Genomic DNA, 17913 nt, shown 5'->3' with positions numbered 1-17913 from the left:
TTCCCTTTTTTTCCCCTGGAAGTTTAATTACCGTATGCTAATTTCCTTGCCTACTACGTGATTAATTAAAATCATATTTTCATAATCATTTGGCACTAGTATTGTCTTCGTACCATCATGATCTCCTCTCCCTCTCCCTCTCTCCTCTTCTCCCCCCCTCTCTTTCCCCTAAATAGTGTATGTAAATAAAGTCAGCCTTAATGGAAAGCATCAAAATGCAACGCTGAGGACCTTTCTCTGTTTGCATGCGTGCGATTGGCAACATAACTGCTTATTTACATTAAATACGCCACAAGGTTACAGTGCAGATCAACGTCACTTTATCGTTGATTACTTCTCTTAAGCGCCGGAGCGTCTTGGACGGATGCTGCGCGATCCAGCCGGCCGCTGAGCTTCCCCCTGGAGTTTTCCAAAGAAGCAGACTTGAAATAGTTTCCAGAGCAGGTAAGAAGCGATGCTTAAATACTCAACCCCCCCTCTCCACCTCCTCGCTTGCTCGAGCCCCCCCTCTCCGCTCTGCCTTTTTTTTTTTCCTTTCCTCCCCTAAATGGGGAAAGATCTTCGGATTTGTTTAGGGAAAATGACAGGCGAGGGAGGGGAGAGGGTTGATCGAGGCTGGATCCTTAACAGCAGCAGCAGCGGCGACGGGTGGGTGGGAGGCTGGAGTGGCGGCGATGGGGGGGGGGAATCTTAGAGAAACGGCTCGGTTTTTTAATAAGTGTGTTTACACGGGCTCAAGGTCATGCCCCAAACTGCTCGGTGTTAAATGCTCCCCCCCTTTTTTTTAGTTGCTTAGGCAGAAAAAGGAACGAGCGAGGGGGGAGGAAAATGGACGATCCCAGCCCCCATTCTTTTGTAGATTATTATATCAAGGGGTTGAGCATTTGGCTCATCAAAGCTAAATGCCGCAAGACCTATCTAGTTGCTGTGAATTATGCCAAGGCGACAATGGAGTGGTGCCTTTTGAATGCTACAATGCTTTTCACCTACCAGATCGGGGAGGGGGAATCCAAAGCAGAGGAGAGCGAGAGAGAGAGAGAGAGAGCCGGGGATGTCTTGCGATGTTGCCTGATCGCTATCAAGGAAGAAGAGAAAAGGGGGGTCCTCCTGCAACCCCCCCAAAAAGCGACAGATGAAAATAACATCTCCTTCCCGCCCCCACCTCCCCGTCCTTGGGATGGCTGGCCAAGATTTCGGGGGAGTCAGCCTGGCCGATCGGAGTTCCTCTCCTTGGTCACTTTCTCTCTCCCTCTCTCTCTCTCTCTCCACACGCCCCCCCCCCCCAGCCACCCACCCCGCGTTTCTCAGCCCGAGCAAATGATCAAGTCAATCATGTGGGGGATATGCTTCATTATTCATTGAACACAATCTTTTTGCAACGCTCCGCTTACGTGCAGGGGAGTTTCTCGTACCGTAAAACAAAACAAAAAAAAAATTGGGAAGGTAAGGAGAGACAAAAGGGACGCCCCTGCTGGATTGTTTATTTGCTCCTCTTTTTTTATTTTTTTGGAAGAGAGAAAAAAAGATAAAGAGATAAGAGAATTTGGGGGGGGGGAGGACCGGAGTTTTAAAAATATCTATCTTTCTAAAAAGCAGGGTGCCCCCCAGACGTTGCCAAAGTCAGTTTGGAGTCCTTTCTCTCTCTCTCTCTCTCTCTCTCTCTCTCTCTCTCCACCCCCCCCTTGCATCATCGCAACAGGGCCTGCGTGATTAAAAAATACAGTATAATTAAATATCCATAGCAGTGACGTTTGCGAGCAAAGGCTGTCAGGGGAGAGAAGAATGAAAGGAGCAAAGGAGCCATTGCATGGCGCTGTAGAACTTAGCCTGGAGGAGAGATCGAGCGAGCGAGCGAGGCTGGAGAGCCGGCGCGGCTCTGGCTGGGTCTCTCTTTAAATCCGTTACTTTCGCGGGGTGTGCGCGTGTGTGTTTATGTGCCGGGGACCTGGAGAAAGGCAAAAACTTCCCCCGGATTTTTTAAAAAAATAAACATAGATGGAGGATTTAAGACCCCCCCCTCCCTCGGCTGTGCAACACTCTCAAGTTGCCCAGAAACTTTTCATTAGGGTTTTTTTTTCTTTCTTGAAAAAAGGAATCGGTGCAATGCAAACTTCTACAAAAGTGCCTCCTTTCCCACGTGCGCGGGTTGCATCCTCCCCTTTCTTTGGGCTTCTTCAGGGGCAAACCGAGAGATGTAAAAAAGAACAAGGCGACCCCCCTCCCCCGCGCAAAAAACCCCCAACAACAACAAACCACCCCTCCAAACCTTTTAACACCTCTTTCCCCAGCCCCGGAATCAATGGCGACCAAAAGTTTCGCTTCTTCGCCGTGCCCCGCGCGTGCCAAAACTTCTGCCGCGCTGCTGCCTTCGCAGCGAGCCCTGCCATTTTGTGCCCGGGTCTGCTCGACCTCTGCTTAGCGAGAAGCGCGCCTGGGCTTGAGGTTGCGGTGGGGGGTGGGCTCTGCACTTGTCTTTCGGAGCAGTTCAAAATGCTTCTTTTTGGGGGGCTGGGGAGTAGGCAAGGGATTGCTTTGCGGGTGGGGTGGTGGGCAGTAGAGAATTGGAAGAAGGAGCAGGCATGAGATCTGCCCCTCCACCCTCTTCCCACCGGAAGCAGGCAGCAAGCACCTGCCAGACAGGAATCCAGGGCATTTGGGAGACACGACCTCAAGTAACAGGTTAAAAGGGAAACTTAACGTGGAGAGAGGGAGAGGTGGGGGCGATTCCTGCAAGCGGGTGGTACGGGAAGCAGCACCTCCGACTTGCCTTCTTTACAGGGTGGGTGGAAGAGGTTTTTTTTTAAAATATATGTAGGAAGACTTGGGAGCGAGGTTGTTGAAGTGGCTGCCCCTGGTCTTCTTTCCGGGGTGGGGTGGGGTGGGGGTTGGCTGCCTTCTCCTCGTCTCTGCATCAATTTTATTTTGTGGAGGGAAATACAGCCATAGACTTCTTTTTTTAAAAAAGCAACTTATGTTTTTCAGCACTAAAAAGTTGTTTAAGAAAATATGTAAATAAAGAGAAGGCTTTGATGCCACAGTAGGAAAAAAATCCCAGCTCTTGAGGTGCTCATCTGTTGCAATGGGGCCATTATTTAATAATAAAGAGATAAGGAGCAAGTGGAGGGGGAAAAGGAAAGACGCCTAGAATTGGGAAACTTTAAAAAGCAAACCAATACTCTCTGTTTCTCTCTGTGTAAAACAATGGACATTTAATTAGATTTTTTTAAAGTTTTGTTTTTAAAACAAACACCTCGCAGATTACCAAAGGTTCTAAATCAACGAGTTAAATATGCATATATAATTTTTTTGGGGGGAGGGTTGTTTGGTTGGGGCCTGGCTAATGTCACCACCATGCTGGTATTTTATGCGTAATCATTTGGTAGGTAACTCGAAATTCCAAGTGTCTGGGGAGGAGAGAATAGAAATTTGCAAAACAACAACAAAACAGGGGGAAGAGAGAGAGAGAGGGCGAATGGTCGGACTGGAGGCTCTCTGGAGGTGCAATGGGTGCTATTGTCGGAGGCTTTTTTGTTGAGCGGATATTGTTATGTCTATAATAGTGTCTAGGCGGAGACGTGAGTTGTCAGAGCCCTTCATTTTCACTTTAGCAGAACATGAGAGCTGGGGTGGGGGGGGGGAGAGGAGCCCTTGCAACGCTAAGTTTGCCTGCCTCTGCTTTTGCTCGTCAAAATGCAAACAATGAGGAAACGGGGAAGGAGATAAGAGGCTGCCGGAGGAAGGAGTCGGTCCTGGGAAGTGGGAGCGAAAAAGAACCGCTGGAGAAACAGGCATGTGTCTTTCTCCCACTGCTCGAGACAGGCGGACATGGGATCTACTTTTAAAGATTTCTCTCTCTCTCTCTCTCTCTCTCTCTCTCTCTCTCTCTCTCTCTGTTTTCCCTCCTCTCTCTCCTCTCTGTGCAGTTTAAAATAATTCCAACAGGGGCCGTCTTTGCTGAGCTGATCTGCTTTGCTTGCCACAGATAGCACTGGTGGTGCCTTCCTTGCTTGTGTGTGTGTGTGTGTGTGATGGGGGGAGCTTATTTTAAGTGTCATAATTAAGTTTAGGAGCCTTGTTTGGGCTCATTCAGGTCTGAGAATAAGGAAGGCTGGCTGCATTTAGCTCTTTCTTTTTCCCTTTTCTTTTAAGAAATTCTTCTGTAAGGGGTTGGCCGAACGCCTTTGCACATCGAGCCTTGGAGAATGATGTTTTCTTTCATAGTTTAATATTAGCAACTATATTTTTAACCGTTTCCACTGGATTTGATTATTTGTGTGGAAAATATTCCCCCCCACCTTTTCCCTCTGTGCCGTTCGATCACTCAAATCTTTGTTCATTGTTCACTGACTTTGGAAGAAGGCGCTTTAAGTGTATAAAAAGAAGGGAGAGCCCTCCCCACCATCTCCAGGCTGGTTTGATGTTGAAATAGTAAACCTGAATGAGAGGGGGGTGGTGATGGTGGTGGACATTTGCAGCTTTAATTAACTTCGAGATGCTTCAACAAGGACCAGAGCGTTGCTGGTGACGTTGCTTCATAAATCTGCCCTGTGAAGGGTGTGTTGGATAGAAGTATTTACAATATCACCATCTGATTGAATATTCACTACCTATCCGGGGGAGCAGATTTGCATAATTTGGATTTTTTTTTTCCATTGAAAGAAACTTATTTACAAATCAAACCAAAACCTCTAGAAGTCCCCCAAACCCAGCTGCTTCGATCTTCATGATTATTCAGGGTTCAAACATAACTGAAAAGTAAGTGACCTGCGAAAGTGCATCAATAGGTTGTGTAAATAAAAGCCAAAGGGCTTTGGGATGGGTCTGCAATTCACTATGTGGTCTCTTTGGGTGCTTCTCAATAGCAGCTTTTTTTTTTTCATGTAGCCTTGGGAGTTTTAATTTATTATGACTATGATTATGATTTATTTTGCCTTCCTAACTTTCCCACTTCCTATCACTTATTATACAAGGTGAGGTTTTCCTTACAATGCCTATGAATACCTGCTGTGATGCTCTTGGGGTGTTTGTGTATTTGCATGTGTAGGGAATAAAATGCTTAAAACGTTTGTAATTTGGGGGGAATTGGTGCTCCGTATACTTGCTGCTGTTGTCAGAGGCTGAAGCGTGTTGCTTTGAGTCCTTGTCATTGAATAGTTCATAAAGAGCTTAGTTACTCAAAGGTCTCTGTGTTTACATGTCTGTAAAGTTATGTGGTCATCTCTATTATTTTATATCTACCTGTGTAAAACCAGAGGAGAAACTGAGCTATATAGCACGCAATAAAAAATGTAGAAGGCTGATTTCTAATTGTATGCCTTTCACCTCATCCTCTTACAGTAGTAAAGATCACTGGAGTAATGAGAAATGTCTGAAATCTTGATGTACGTTTGAGGATAGCTGACAGCTATTCCTAACAAAGTGGCTGATCTTAAATGTGGTCCATTTCTCCAAATGGGGCTGTTTTTTAAGTATTGTTTTGAAAATGTTATTTATTTGTGTGAGTTCCTTTTTTAAAAAAGACTCACAGGGTTTTTAAGAGGGTTTTTAACCAGGATTTTTAAGAGCCTTCAAATGCCTCCCAAAAGGAAAGGAGGGATGTGGCAAAATTGAACCAGAGGATCAAAAGTGTAAAAGTGGGCAACTGCTGTGGTGTGGTGTGTGCCCCTCCATGCTGAAGGCTGTTTTAGTTATGATGTCATTCTGATAGTGGAGAGTGAATGTCTCCAGATTCTACCATTAAACGCTTGGCCGATCTGCCTGATAATGATAGCATTGACATGTCTGCACTTTGACAATTGCAAGCCTTATGTGCCCTATGAATTAACTTCTTCTTTCCCCTATGAAGCGAGAGCTCTCCAGCTTTAAGACTTGCAAATGCAACAGCACTTTTGTTGACTGAGCCTTCTCATTGCTTTTAACAAAATATCTCTCCCTAAATTAAACAAACAGGAGGAGGACTTGTAGGTCCTTTCAGCATCCCAAGTTCACGTTAGCGTCAAGTTGCTTTAAGGGTACCCAGTGTAGCAGCCAGTTTGGGCCCTAATATCATTAGCTGCATAATCTCTATTTTCAGCATGGCTAGATTAATATGGGGTTTGATTTATTACAAGACGAACAGCTTCAGAGAAACACACATCCCAAGTGTTTGTTTTCTCTTTATGCTCTTTTTTGTGCTTTCTTTAATCACTTTACAATGCATCCTCTGTAATATTTTGCCCCCTTAAATGCAGCATTCATAAGTGAAATGCCTCATCTTAATTGGAAATGCATATCTATTTTAATTTGACACATCCCTTTAAAGTTGGTTTGTCCGTAATACCTTAATGTTTCAAAGAAAATCAGTTGCAATTTATAATCCAGTTTCTGTTGGCATTTCCCCGGCAACATGGAATATTTATGAATACATGCTCTTTTTTCAGGTGTTACTTTGGGTTCATCAGAACAGAAAGTATATAACAATAAAACCCTCATTGTTTTCAGCTATGTTCAATCATTTAAGTAGGCTATTTATTTACTATTTAGATGCTGGTGTTATGCCGTACTAAACAGATTTGCATGTGAAACAGTCCATATTATGCTCACTTACGCTGGACTTACCCAAAATTGCGTTAGTGTCCCCCAAATTATTTCCACTCAAAAGCAACATTTTGCCAAAGAGTTAGCAAAAAGATAAGTAAGTCTGTAGAGAATACTTTAAATAAATTTGTAAAGGCACTTCCATTATCACGATGGAAAAGTTATTGTTTTTCAGGATGCTTAACTTCTTAGCCACACTTCAGATCTTCAGTAAGCAGCAACTTGTTTAGAGTTCACCAGAGATTTAATGAAACGCTCCTGAATTTGTATCCATGCTGGATGCCATAACATAACCTGTTCCTTCAAAACAGCGGATAGTGAGAAATGTACAAGTTGCAGCATCAGTTTCACTGCTTTATCTTGTAGCAATTCTGGGATCAGAAATTGCCTGATCTTCAGGAAAGAAAGCTGACACATTTGTTTCTTTACATACCATGGAAGCCTAAGGTGACCATGGGCATTTGCGTTATAACAGACCTAAAAAACCCACCAGTGCATTAATATGAGCTGTAGTTTTCCTTAAACAAGCACAAGTTTTTCTCAAGTGAAGCTCATTCCCCCGCCCTCTTCCCAACTCCCCATCACCCTTCTCAGAATGTTCTTTCATTTAAAATGTGCACTGTGGATTGCACACAGGTGTCTTTGGAGTGCTTCTAATAGAAAAGCATTGAGTTGAATTTATATGAACTTTCTAAAAAGGAAAAAAAAAGCCAGAAGGAAGCGCAAATTAATTTTTCCAGGTTGAATGAGGAGCTTTCCATTTTTTAAAAAAAGCACCTCTGATTTCACATTACCTGCTAAACCTAAGAAATACCTGTTACATAAATTCTTTCTGGTTTCTGAATAAATATACTTAGGATTAATATGAGACTAAAAGCAGGGTATATTATGAACATTTTGTTTTAAAAAAAATCTCAATTCACATTGTCCAGTTTTTGCTTCAAGCCATACTTTTGATCCTCTGTATGATGTTTGGTATTAAGGAAAAGAAAAGAAAAACAGGTGGGTGCGCGGGCAGGAGAAACATTGCAATACCTTTTTTGTAAATATTTTTTTTTAAAAAAATCTGAAATACTGAGTTCGTTCTTCCAGAATATTCCCTTTATATGTGTGTGTTTATGTACACACACACACACACACACACACACACACACACTTGCAGAAGGAGAAGAAAGGCTGGTATATGCTGAAGGAAGACATTTATGTAAAAGTGCATAACTTTGGAGGAGAAAGTGGGGGTCAGTTAAACTTGTGAGTTGCTCCAGTTCTCTAGTTGCAATATCAGAACTGAGTGATTTTGGTCAGGGGGATGAAAAATTGAACTTCTAAAAAATAAAATGCAGTACTGAGAATCAGACCTTGAGCTTGAGACTATTTATGATCTGACGGGTGTTTGATGGTCATCTTGGAATGGATTGATGTCATCTGTCTATTTCCTCATGTCTCCGTGGGAAAAATAACCCAGCAGAACATTGCTAGAATGATAAGAATGGGTAGAGTTAACCGCAGGATATGAATGATCTTTTTCGTTTCTCCCAGTGATCAACGGGAAATTTGATAATACGTCTTTTGGTTCAGGTGAGGAAATACTTTATCATCATTTCCTTTCTACACTAGGGGAGTGACTAAACTGAAAACTTCTAATAGACGAGTTGCAATCTTGTGATTCTAATATCTAAAAGTATGTAGAATTAAACAGATGGACCACAATGAATATTCTAACTGCAGTTCTTCTAGTGAACTGTGCTTCTCTCCCCCTATCCCATGAGATAGAGCTTGTGAAGTGCAGCCCTCTGCATGTTTACTCAGAAGTAAATTCCACTGTGTTCAATGGAGCATTACTTCCAGTTAAGTGTTAATAGGATTGTAGCCTAGATGTGTTAATGTTTGCTGCAATTTATATCTTTAAATGCATACCGGACCAAATTGGTATTTGAAGGCTTCAGGTTTGTTAAGTCAGACTATAACATATAAAAGAAAAACAGTTTTGTCACAATATTGTTATGGTTTAAACATAAATCAAGGAGATGACGCAAAGGTGGCACCAGCAGTTTCAGAATCTGACCCCTTGTATTTCACCGTGCAAAGTTGCATTCATGATCATTTGTCAGAGCCTTGCAACCAAGGGAAGAATAACATGGGATTCTCTCTCTCTTTCATAAAAAGGGCTAACATTGTGAAATTCACATCGTCACCCATTGCGGTAGGACTTCGTAGCAGAAAAGGCTATCAAGGCTGCATTGGCAAACACCAATAATGCTTAACACCTGCATGGGTGCTGTTCTGTGACTTCAGAGCTGTGCAGATGTACAAAGATGGACAACTGGAGCGCAGAAAGGTGATGTCTGTGCAAGCCTCAGAATAAAAGCTCTGGCAGCATTGGTGAAACTCAAATTGGTGAATATTTTATCAGTGAAAATGATGAAAACTGTGGGCAACTTTATGCTAAACATGGCTGATATATGAGACTGGTTGGCCTTTTTCCTGTTCTTTAAAAGTTCTTATATTGATGAATCTGCAAGGATGTGCAATGATTAGGTTTCATTTTGATATACAGCAGTATTATGGTCTCCATAGGCTTGCATTGACATTTCCTTCGGAGCTGTGTGATGGAACTAAGTGGAAAAGGCTGAGTGCCACTCAGGAATTTGCTTCTTCTATCTTTTTTGAGGGGGGTATTGCATTAAGGATGGTGATACAGGGGTATCCACAATGAAACCGTAACATCGGTGTCAGAAACAACTGTTTTAAAACAACCATTTGATTGGAACAGCCTGTCAAGTTGAGCTTCTGCTTTTGTTATTATTGAGAAGTACCACAGTTTGTGTGTGTGAGTGCTTTAAACTGTTGCTTTTAATGTCCTTTTTTCATCAGAGTCCTCTACATTTGCAAGAAGTGCCTGCAAGCTCCAAGGGGTGGTTTCTAAGGCTAGATGGGAACCATGCACTCCATGAGCTAGCCCTGGAAACTCATGGAAGTGCCGAGGACTTGGGAATAAAGAAGATGTTACATTCTTGAGCCTGTCCAGGGCCCCATCTGCATTATACATTTAAAGCACTATTCTTCCACTTTAAACAGTTTCCCCAAAGAACCCTGGGAAGTGTAGTTTCTTAAGCATGATTGACTGGTTAGAAAATCCCTGTTCTCCTCACAAAGCTACAGTTCTCAGAGAGGTTTAACAGTCAGCTCCCCCTCCTGAAGTTCTCTGCACTAATACAGGCGTGCATGCATTTATGCGACTTCATTTCATACAACAAAAGAGAATATATTATTGTGGTGATATTCAGCTTAAGTTTTACCCAGAGTAGATTAATGAATATGACCAAGTTATCTCTATCAATTTTAATAGGTCTAATCTGAATTCAACTTAGTTGAAAACCACACTTATGTTCCTGTTAACAACCTTTTATTTATTATTCAACTGTATAGATGGTTCTTCATAACATAGTAATCAAAGGGCAGTTTCCAAAAAAGTATCTAAAAATATAATGCAAATAAATCAAATGCTGATACAATACCATATTGATACAATACTAATATGCTAAAATTGAATACAAAACAGTTACAGGGATAGGATCAGATCAGACTGATTAAGACCTTAGGTACTAGTTATAGCCCAAAGTAAGGTCTTGTCCTGTATCAGCACAAAAGATGCTGTTGCTGCCCCTCAGAACTGCAAGCAGGGCTCATGCTGCCAATCTCAGAGCTTTGACCAGTCTGTACAGTGGTACATCGGGTTAAGAACTTAATTCGTTCTGGAGGTCTGTTCTTAACCTGAAACTGTTCTTAACCTGAGACACCACTTTAGCTAATGGGGCCTCCCACTGCCGCCGCACCACCACCGCATGATTTCTGTTCTCATCCTGAAGCAAAGTTCTTAACCTGAGGTAATATTTCTGGGTTAGCGGAGTCTGTAACCTGAAGCGTCTGTAACCCGAGGTACCACTGTATATGCAAAGGCACTCTGACAAGTACCTGAGTCCAGTGAGAAATCCTAATAACACTTTATTGAGAAAACTGAACAAAACACTGTGTAAACTTTGAGGAGCAATGGACAGAGAGGTTCCCCCCTTTTATACTTCAAGTTTTGTACATAGCAGGAGAAACATTCAGGCAAACACACAGAGGAAAAACTCCCTCAGAACTACACAGCCATTCAGAGCATGAGCTGCCTGATCATGCTTGGTTGCTAAGCAGCATTTCACTCTTGACCATGGGTGGCACCAGAAATGGGATGGTGGGCAAGCCCCCCACAAACATGGAGCTCTGCCCTTGCCCCCCCTTGCTGGAGGTTAGTAATTAACATATGTTGTTGTTATTATTTCAGATAACTTAATATGTAGGACACATCTTGCCCACCTAGCAATATACTTTGCCCATACGGTGCCCCCACCAATTAATTTTTTTCTGGTGCTGCCATTGCTCTGGGCTAGTTGACTTGAATCTTAACAGAATTAACATTTAAGTTACAAGCAGAATGATCCCTGCTGCTGCACCTCCATCAGAAGCATAGGCCTTGAATTGGGCCAGGTAACCTATAAGTCACCCAGTACAGGTTGTGCAGAATAGGTGTTACATGGCTTAGTGCATAAGCACCTGCTAGCACTCTAAGATCACCATTCCGCACCTGCTGCCATTTCCAGAAGCCTCAATACAGAGCTCATTACAGGAATCAAGGTGCGAGGTTTCGGGGAATGGCTGTGACTGGCAAACTAGTCAGAGCTGGAAACAGGCACTTCTTGCTAAATGATGAGTTTGGCAGGTTGTAGCTGAGAAGCAGTGTATAAATGTTTCAAATAAGTAAAATAATGTAGATTCATCTGTTGCAAAATTAAAGCGATCCCCCCTCTTCTTTAGGGCTTACTGTAGTTGATTTCATTGCGTTCCCTTGGAATTTAACTTTTTTCCCTCACATACATTGTTATGGGGAAATTTCTTAGCTTTATGCAACCTTTCACCCAAATCTTGGATACATTTAAGAGGCAGTCAGGGTGTGTGTGTGTCCCCCTCCCCATCTCAGACATTTCTGTTCTCTGAGATACTGGTGGAAGCAAAAACTGTAATGAGATACTTATTTCCTTTACCAAAATACTAGGACCCATTTGCATTTTATTAGGGTGAAGTAACTTGCCTATGGTGGCAGTGGGAGGACAGATGAAGACAGGAACCGGTGTCTGAATGATGTGGCAAGACTTATGAAACTGGAGGTAGAGGTAGTGTCTGTTTGGATCCAGCTTTAGGCAGTGCACTGCTATAACCAAAAGGTTTTTTGTTTTTTTTTAAGACAGTTGAAAAAAACACCTGTTGTCTGCGTTTAGAATCTGAACAAGTTGCAACTTTTTCCCTTTTAGGGTCCATTTAATAATATATTGTTCCCAATCTGCCAGCTGCGGTTAGAACAGGTGAACATGGTTAGCACTAACCAGAAATGGTCTTGTAACTGGAATTTGAAACCAGGTTTGAAGTTCTGGAGATGTAGGAATCTGATTAGCACAAGGTGCAGTTGACTCCAGGTTAGAAGAACATGTGAGGGGGTTGTGGCGTTATGAGGCTTTGTAGATTAGGGCTGTGTACACATTGCCATGTACTGTGGCTCCAGTGCACTCTCACTAGTGGTATTTGAAGTTTGTGTACCCTTAATGTTCACCACAATTCATCCTGTATCCAGTAGTTTATTGAGAAAAACTGCTGCTTGCTGTGTTTCTTCTCAAACCAGTTTCCATCTGATTTGAAAATGTCAGCCATTTCTGGAGGTTGGGGTGAGCGGGAGACAGGACTTTGTGCTACTTTGTGTTTTTTTTGGATAAAGAGAGAGATTCCATTTCTATCTGGCAGCTTACTTGGTTTTGTTCCCATTTTGAAAGAGAGCAGCCGAGTCTCTGTGATCCATGTCAGCCAGGCTATCTATATCTATCTATCTATCTATCTATCTATCTATCTATCTATCTATCTATCTAGGACCCCTAATATGCAGATCTGTGTTTAGGGGTGAAGCCCACTGGATAATTTTAAATTGGCAATGCAGTTCTTAAAATTAAAACCTAACAAAACACCCCTAATTTAATGGATCCGTTCTGTATCATAAATATGCCATAGGACTGTGGTACCTTTTTGCGTTCTGAAAGTTATAGGTGTTAAGTTTCCCTTTAGAAGCAAGCAGAGTTATGACACTGAAATATTGCTGGAACTTTAATAATAGCATAATAGGTCTAATAGCTAATGAAACATCATGCTTGACAGTATTGTTCCTAGAAATATTGCTATATAGAGAATTTTGAAATATCTAGGTCATCATAAGTATGTATATGATTTACCTATATGTAGTCAAGTTCAGAAAAGTTTCTGCTTCGAGATGCAAGGAGATAGTGAAATAAGTTCTAGTCTGATTGAACCCAATGAAATCAATGGGCTTACTCTGAGTATGACTTAGTTGGATATTAACTAGTACAGTGGTACCTCGGGTTAAGTACTTAATTCGTTCCGGAGGTCCGTTCTTAACCTGAAACTGTTCTTAACCTGAAGCACCACTTTAGCTAATGGGGCCTTCCGCTGCTGCTGCGCCTCTGGAGCACGATTTCTGTTCTTATCCTGAAGCAAAGTTCTTAACCCGAGATAATATTTCTGGGTTAGCGGAGTATGTAACCTGAAGCGTATGTAACTCGAGGTACTACTGTAGTTGAATTTGCATTATACCGTCAGAGAAGTAGCTCATCTAATCCACCGCTGTTTGCGTAGACTAGCCATTGCTCTCAAGGTCACCACCAAGCCTTTCACCTAAGTAAGATCCCCCTAGCCTAGGTCTGCTGGTTGCTTTGAATCTGGCACCTGTGGCAATTTATTTCCTGGGGTAAAATCCCCCCAAAACCTTGACAACCTCAATCCTAAAAAGAGCTCAACAACTTTGGTCGGCCCTCATGGCCCTTCACTTTGAAAAAAGTTTGAACACCACTGTGCCTAACCTAAAATCCATTAAAATTGAATCTGTGGCTCTGAGGAAGCTAAGAATGTGTTTTCTGAGTGAACCAATATCCATTGAAACAGACACAGCATATGTTTTTGCCTCTCGCCTCTCCATATCAAAAGAGGTTTGTGGAATGTGCTTTGAGCCTGAGATGAGAAGAAATTCTTTTAGAATGGAATTTAAGGACATATTCACACATGACATGCTTACCTACTTAAGTACAAGGTGAAGTGAACCATACCTTTGTATGATTCTGGCCTCTGCTGTGTTGCTCATCTTTCAGTGGGCAGGGTGGTAGGATTTGTCTTTCTTACAGTATTACTGGATGAATACTTCAGGAATTTTGTTTATTGTCTTCTGTTCCTCTTATCTGTTTTTTAACCGATTTAGCTGTATTTTACACAGTTGTTAATTGCTTTGAGACTTTAAAAAAATAAATAAAGCAATAAATAAATGCAATTAATAATGCTTACTACTACTAATAGTGTGTGCACCTGCTTCTGTTTTAACGTATCTATGTGTGTTGGCAACATGTGGTGATATACAGCTTCTTAGTTTGTCTGCACTTAGTAAAATGCTTATTAGTGTGCAATTCACACAAGTGGTGAACCTGAGAAGTGACAGCTGTATCTGTGGTGTACACAGGTGTTTACTACAGCTGGTGTCATGTGAGCAGTGGTGCACAACCTCTTTAAAAGAAGTGCATTGTCTTAGTTAGCATTGTCTTCTTGTGGTAAAATTCTGCCCAACTTTACTGGCTCATTGAAGTTGGAACATGGCAGTAGTTAAATACACTGGTGTGTTCTGTTAACATGAGGTATGCAGGAAAGAGTTTAATGGGAATTAGGCAACACCTGATGAGACTCTTCATCCACTTCCATTTCATTCTCATGGAGCGGTCCTTGGTGTAACGGGGACTGGGAAAGAGTATTCTTCTCAGAAACCAGTTTCTCTGGTTCCAGTGTTAGAAACTGAGATATGAAAGCTTGGAGCTAAATGGCAGCTTAAACCTAGGTTATGGGCACAACAATGGAATATCTAGGCATGCTTTTTTATAACAAGAATACAAACCTGAAAATGAATGAACCGCAGCTAAAATATTATGTTCATATTTCACTTGGTCTAGTCCTTCCCCTGCCCGCCCCCCATATTCTTAAGATGGTCTCTTCTCCAGTCTTCAGAGAGTAGCTGGAAGTGGGGAGGCAGAAAAAGGTCCTGCTTTCCTTCCACTCTGCAGTTTTAATGTGAAATCTTAGGTGCAGTACTGCGCCTAGAGCTCAGAAATTGCTTACACTAATGAAATTCCCTGTCACAAAATGCGCCTAGAATAATGGGAGTTTCGAGCACTGCCTGGTTCACAATTAATGCTAACCTGTGGCTTGAGCTTTAAGGTCTTGTGTGAATGAGCTTTATGTGTTCCCCACCGTTCCTTCAGAGGCAAAGAAGAGACCAAAAGTGTAAGGAGGAGATAGGTTACTCATGTTTGAAACCAGGCAAATTGTGGTTAGTTTAAACTATGGATTAATGAAACAAGACAACTTCAAACCATGGCTCACAATCCACGGCTCATTTCTGTAAAGCAGGGGTCGGCAAGGTTTACCTCGCCTGGGCCGGTTCACTCCAGCAGAGATCCCTCTGTGGGCCGGATCGCGTGTGTGTGTGAGCACGAGCGCCCGCGATTTCTGGCGCTTGCATTTACACAGGCATGATTTCTGGCGTCTGTGCAGACGTGATTTCTGGTGTCTGTGCAGATGCAATTTCCAGCACCAATTTCCAGAAGCAAGTACCTGCACCGTGCCATGCTGGTTTAGCGCAGCGCGTGGGGACTTGCCAAGCGGGTGGCTCGGTTCAGGGGCTAACCTCAGTTCTAAGTTTGGAAGAAACTAGTAACTCTGGTTAGTTGCCAGTGGAAATGAAAACATCCAGTCTCTTTCTTGAAGCCACACCAGAGAAGCAAAGGGGGAGGGGAAAACACAACCATGGCTCACCCCGGCGAAATCCTATAGCGCTAATGTATGCTTTAGTGTTATGTCAGAATGCAGCTGTCATTGAAGTGTCTAATATTGTTGGTTTGCTTTCTTCAGCATGCTTATTGTGGTTATGGCATGATACGCTGTTGCTTTCATATATTATGGGCCAATTTTTGAAGTCCATTTTGTGTCCACTTGTTGTACTCACATGGTACCTTGTATGAATGCCTGTGGACTTCTTGCAGACAAAGCTTCTTCTTCACCCCAGTGACAGCGGTAGTAGTGAAGCTGATAATTTCCCTTGATCATGGCAGTTTAAAATAAGAAGTAATATTGCAATTGTTAAAAAACAATAATATTGCGCTTAAAAGTGTGAATGCATCTCTGCATGAATGCATCCTTGGGGTTACCATTGCTGAGTGACAAAACTGACAGGCTCTATAATATGGGAAAGTTTATCTTGTTTGCTGTATTTTAGGTTAGTAGTGGAATGTTGACTAGGACCTCATCAAGTTCAAATACATTTGCAAATATTTTATCTTGAGATCAATAGGTTGATGCTTCATACTACCCTTAAAGAAACACAGCAGTGTCAATGCTATGAATGAGTGACAGTATTATAGTGAAGGAAAGCATTAAAATCCTGTTCAGCACCATTTTGTTGTCTATTCACTTGTTTGGCATTTCATAGGGCATGCAAAATGAAGTCAGTTGCACTTTGCAGCTGCCATGCCCTGGTAATAATACTACAGACCTGGGGGTGGGGGGAGAGTGAAATTTCTTTGTTGATGAAACAAATCATAAACATCCAGTTATCATGTCTAGATTTTGATTCCCTTTGGTATGAACTTGATTTTATACTGAAAGCATGCATTTGTCTCGAAGCATAAAGCAAGTGTCTCTATTAATGACAAGTAAAATGAAAGAGGAAACCATGATAATAATTTCTAGAATCTTATTCAAAATACATGTAAAGCAATCAGAAATTTATCATTTTGATTGTGCCAGCCTTCATGCTGGGCTTCTATCCCAAATCTAACAATACTTGTTGACATCAGCTGAAATAAACATATGTAGCTAACACAGACTTTAACTCCGTTGCTTTTGTACATTAACATTTTGTGTTTCTTCTGCAAGTGAGGACTCAGTGTAGATAAAAGGTCCTTCTGTGGGCCCAGTTCACACATAGTTCTGGTCACATAAGCAGCTGCAGACTCGCATTAACTGGAAGCAAATTGCAGGCAACTTTGACTATGATGACCTCCTGGGAAATGCTTAGCTGTGGGTATGTGCTGCCTAGGACATACTATATTTTAAGAATGTATTTAGGCTGGGGAACTTGTAATGGTGGCAGTAGAGTTGCAAATGCTGGTTTGGCTTTTGCATAGTTTGCCTAGCAAGAAAATCTTACCTATGTAAAAAAGGTAAAGGTAAAGGGACCCCTGACCATTAGGTCCAGTCGTGGCCGACTCTGGGGTTGCGGTGCTCATCTCGCTTTATTGGCCAAGGGAGCTGGCGTACAGCTTCTGGGTCATGTGGCCAGCATGACTAAGCAGCTTCTGGCGAACCAGAGCAGCGCACGGAAACGCCATTTCCCTTCTCGCTGGAGTGGTACCTATTTATCTACTTGCACTTTGATGTGCTTTCAAACTGCTAGGTTGGCAGGAGCTGGGACCGAGCAACGGGAGCTCACCCCATCGCGGGGATTCGAACTGCCAACCTTCTGATTGGCAAGTCCTAGGCTCTGTGGTTTAACCCACAGCGCCACCCATGTCCCTATGTAGGATCCTGTAAATCAGAGAACACGACACACCATGGGAAAGTTAAGATTAATTCAGAAATAAGCTACCACTAACATTAAAAAAAGCTAGATCTGAGTTGCTATTGAGAGTCTGGCTTTCAAGCATGACAATATAAGTACATGCAGCTGACTAGAACCTACCTTTATTTATTAAACAAAATTCATATACCACTTGATTGTAGTGAAACCTCGGTCAGTTCTCCTTTACATCTGCAGGCGTGGCAGTGGAAGGGCTGGACCATGGTCTTGCCTCAGTAATGGACTGGATGAGAGCCAACAAACTGGAGCTTACTCCAGTAAAAACTGAGGCACTGATTGAGAGTGGTTCCCTAGACCAGATAGATGGGAGTTTGCCTGCTTTTGATGGGGTTACACTCCCTCTGAAGGTGTGGGTACATAGCTTGGGGGTACTTCTGGATCAGTTGCTGTCGCTTGAGGCTCAGGTGGCCTTGGTGGTATGGAGTGCCTTCCATTAGCTTTGGCTGTTGGCCCAGCTGCACCCCTATCTGGACAGGAATAGCCTAGCTTCTGTCATCTGTGCTCTGGTAACCTCTTGGTTAGATTATTGCAATGCATTATATGTGGGGCTGCCTCTGAAGGTAGTT

The 17913-nt window shown here is 42.5% G+C and overlaps 1 protein-coding gene and 1 long non-coding RNA gene across 4 annotated transcripts in view; one reads left to right on the top strand and one right to left on the bottom strand.

The window, feature by feature from the left end:
• Window positions 1-303: 303 nt before the first annotated feature.
• On the bottom strand, window positions 304-1221 carry LOC310768282. The gene is made up of 2 exons (XR_014551260.1): window positions 991-1221; window positions 304-399 (listed from the first exon to the last, which is right to left on the bottom strand). It is a non-coding gene; the product is annotated as an uncharacterized lncRNA (long non-coding RNA).
• ZNF536 (zinc finger protein 536) overlaps window positions 363-17913 on the top strand; it is a 446360-nt gene continuing 428809 nt past the window's right edge. Inside the window, exon 1 of one of the 3 annotated variants that reach the window (XM_083625984.1) lies at window positions 363-444. The gene's annotated coding sequence lies outside the window, so the exon portion shown is untranslated. Of the gene's footprint in view, window positions 445-3961; window positions 4756-17913 lie in introns of those variants that run through there. The other 2 variants (XM_083625982.1, XM_083625983.1) reach the window with 2 other exon arrangements.

This window comes from Podarcis filfolensis (genome assembly GCF_964270895.1).
Source record: "Podarcis filfolensis genome assembly, chromosome: 8".
Taxonomy (NCBI): Eukaryota; Metazoa; Chordata; class Lepidosauria; order Squamata; family Lacertidae; genus Podarcis; species Podarcis filfolensis.
Note: the sequence above shows the minus strand (reverse complement) of the source record. Positions and strands in the feature narration are given on the sequence as shown.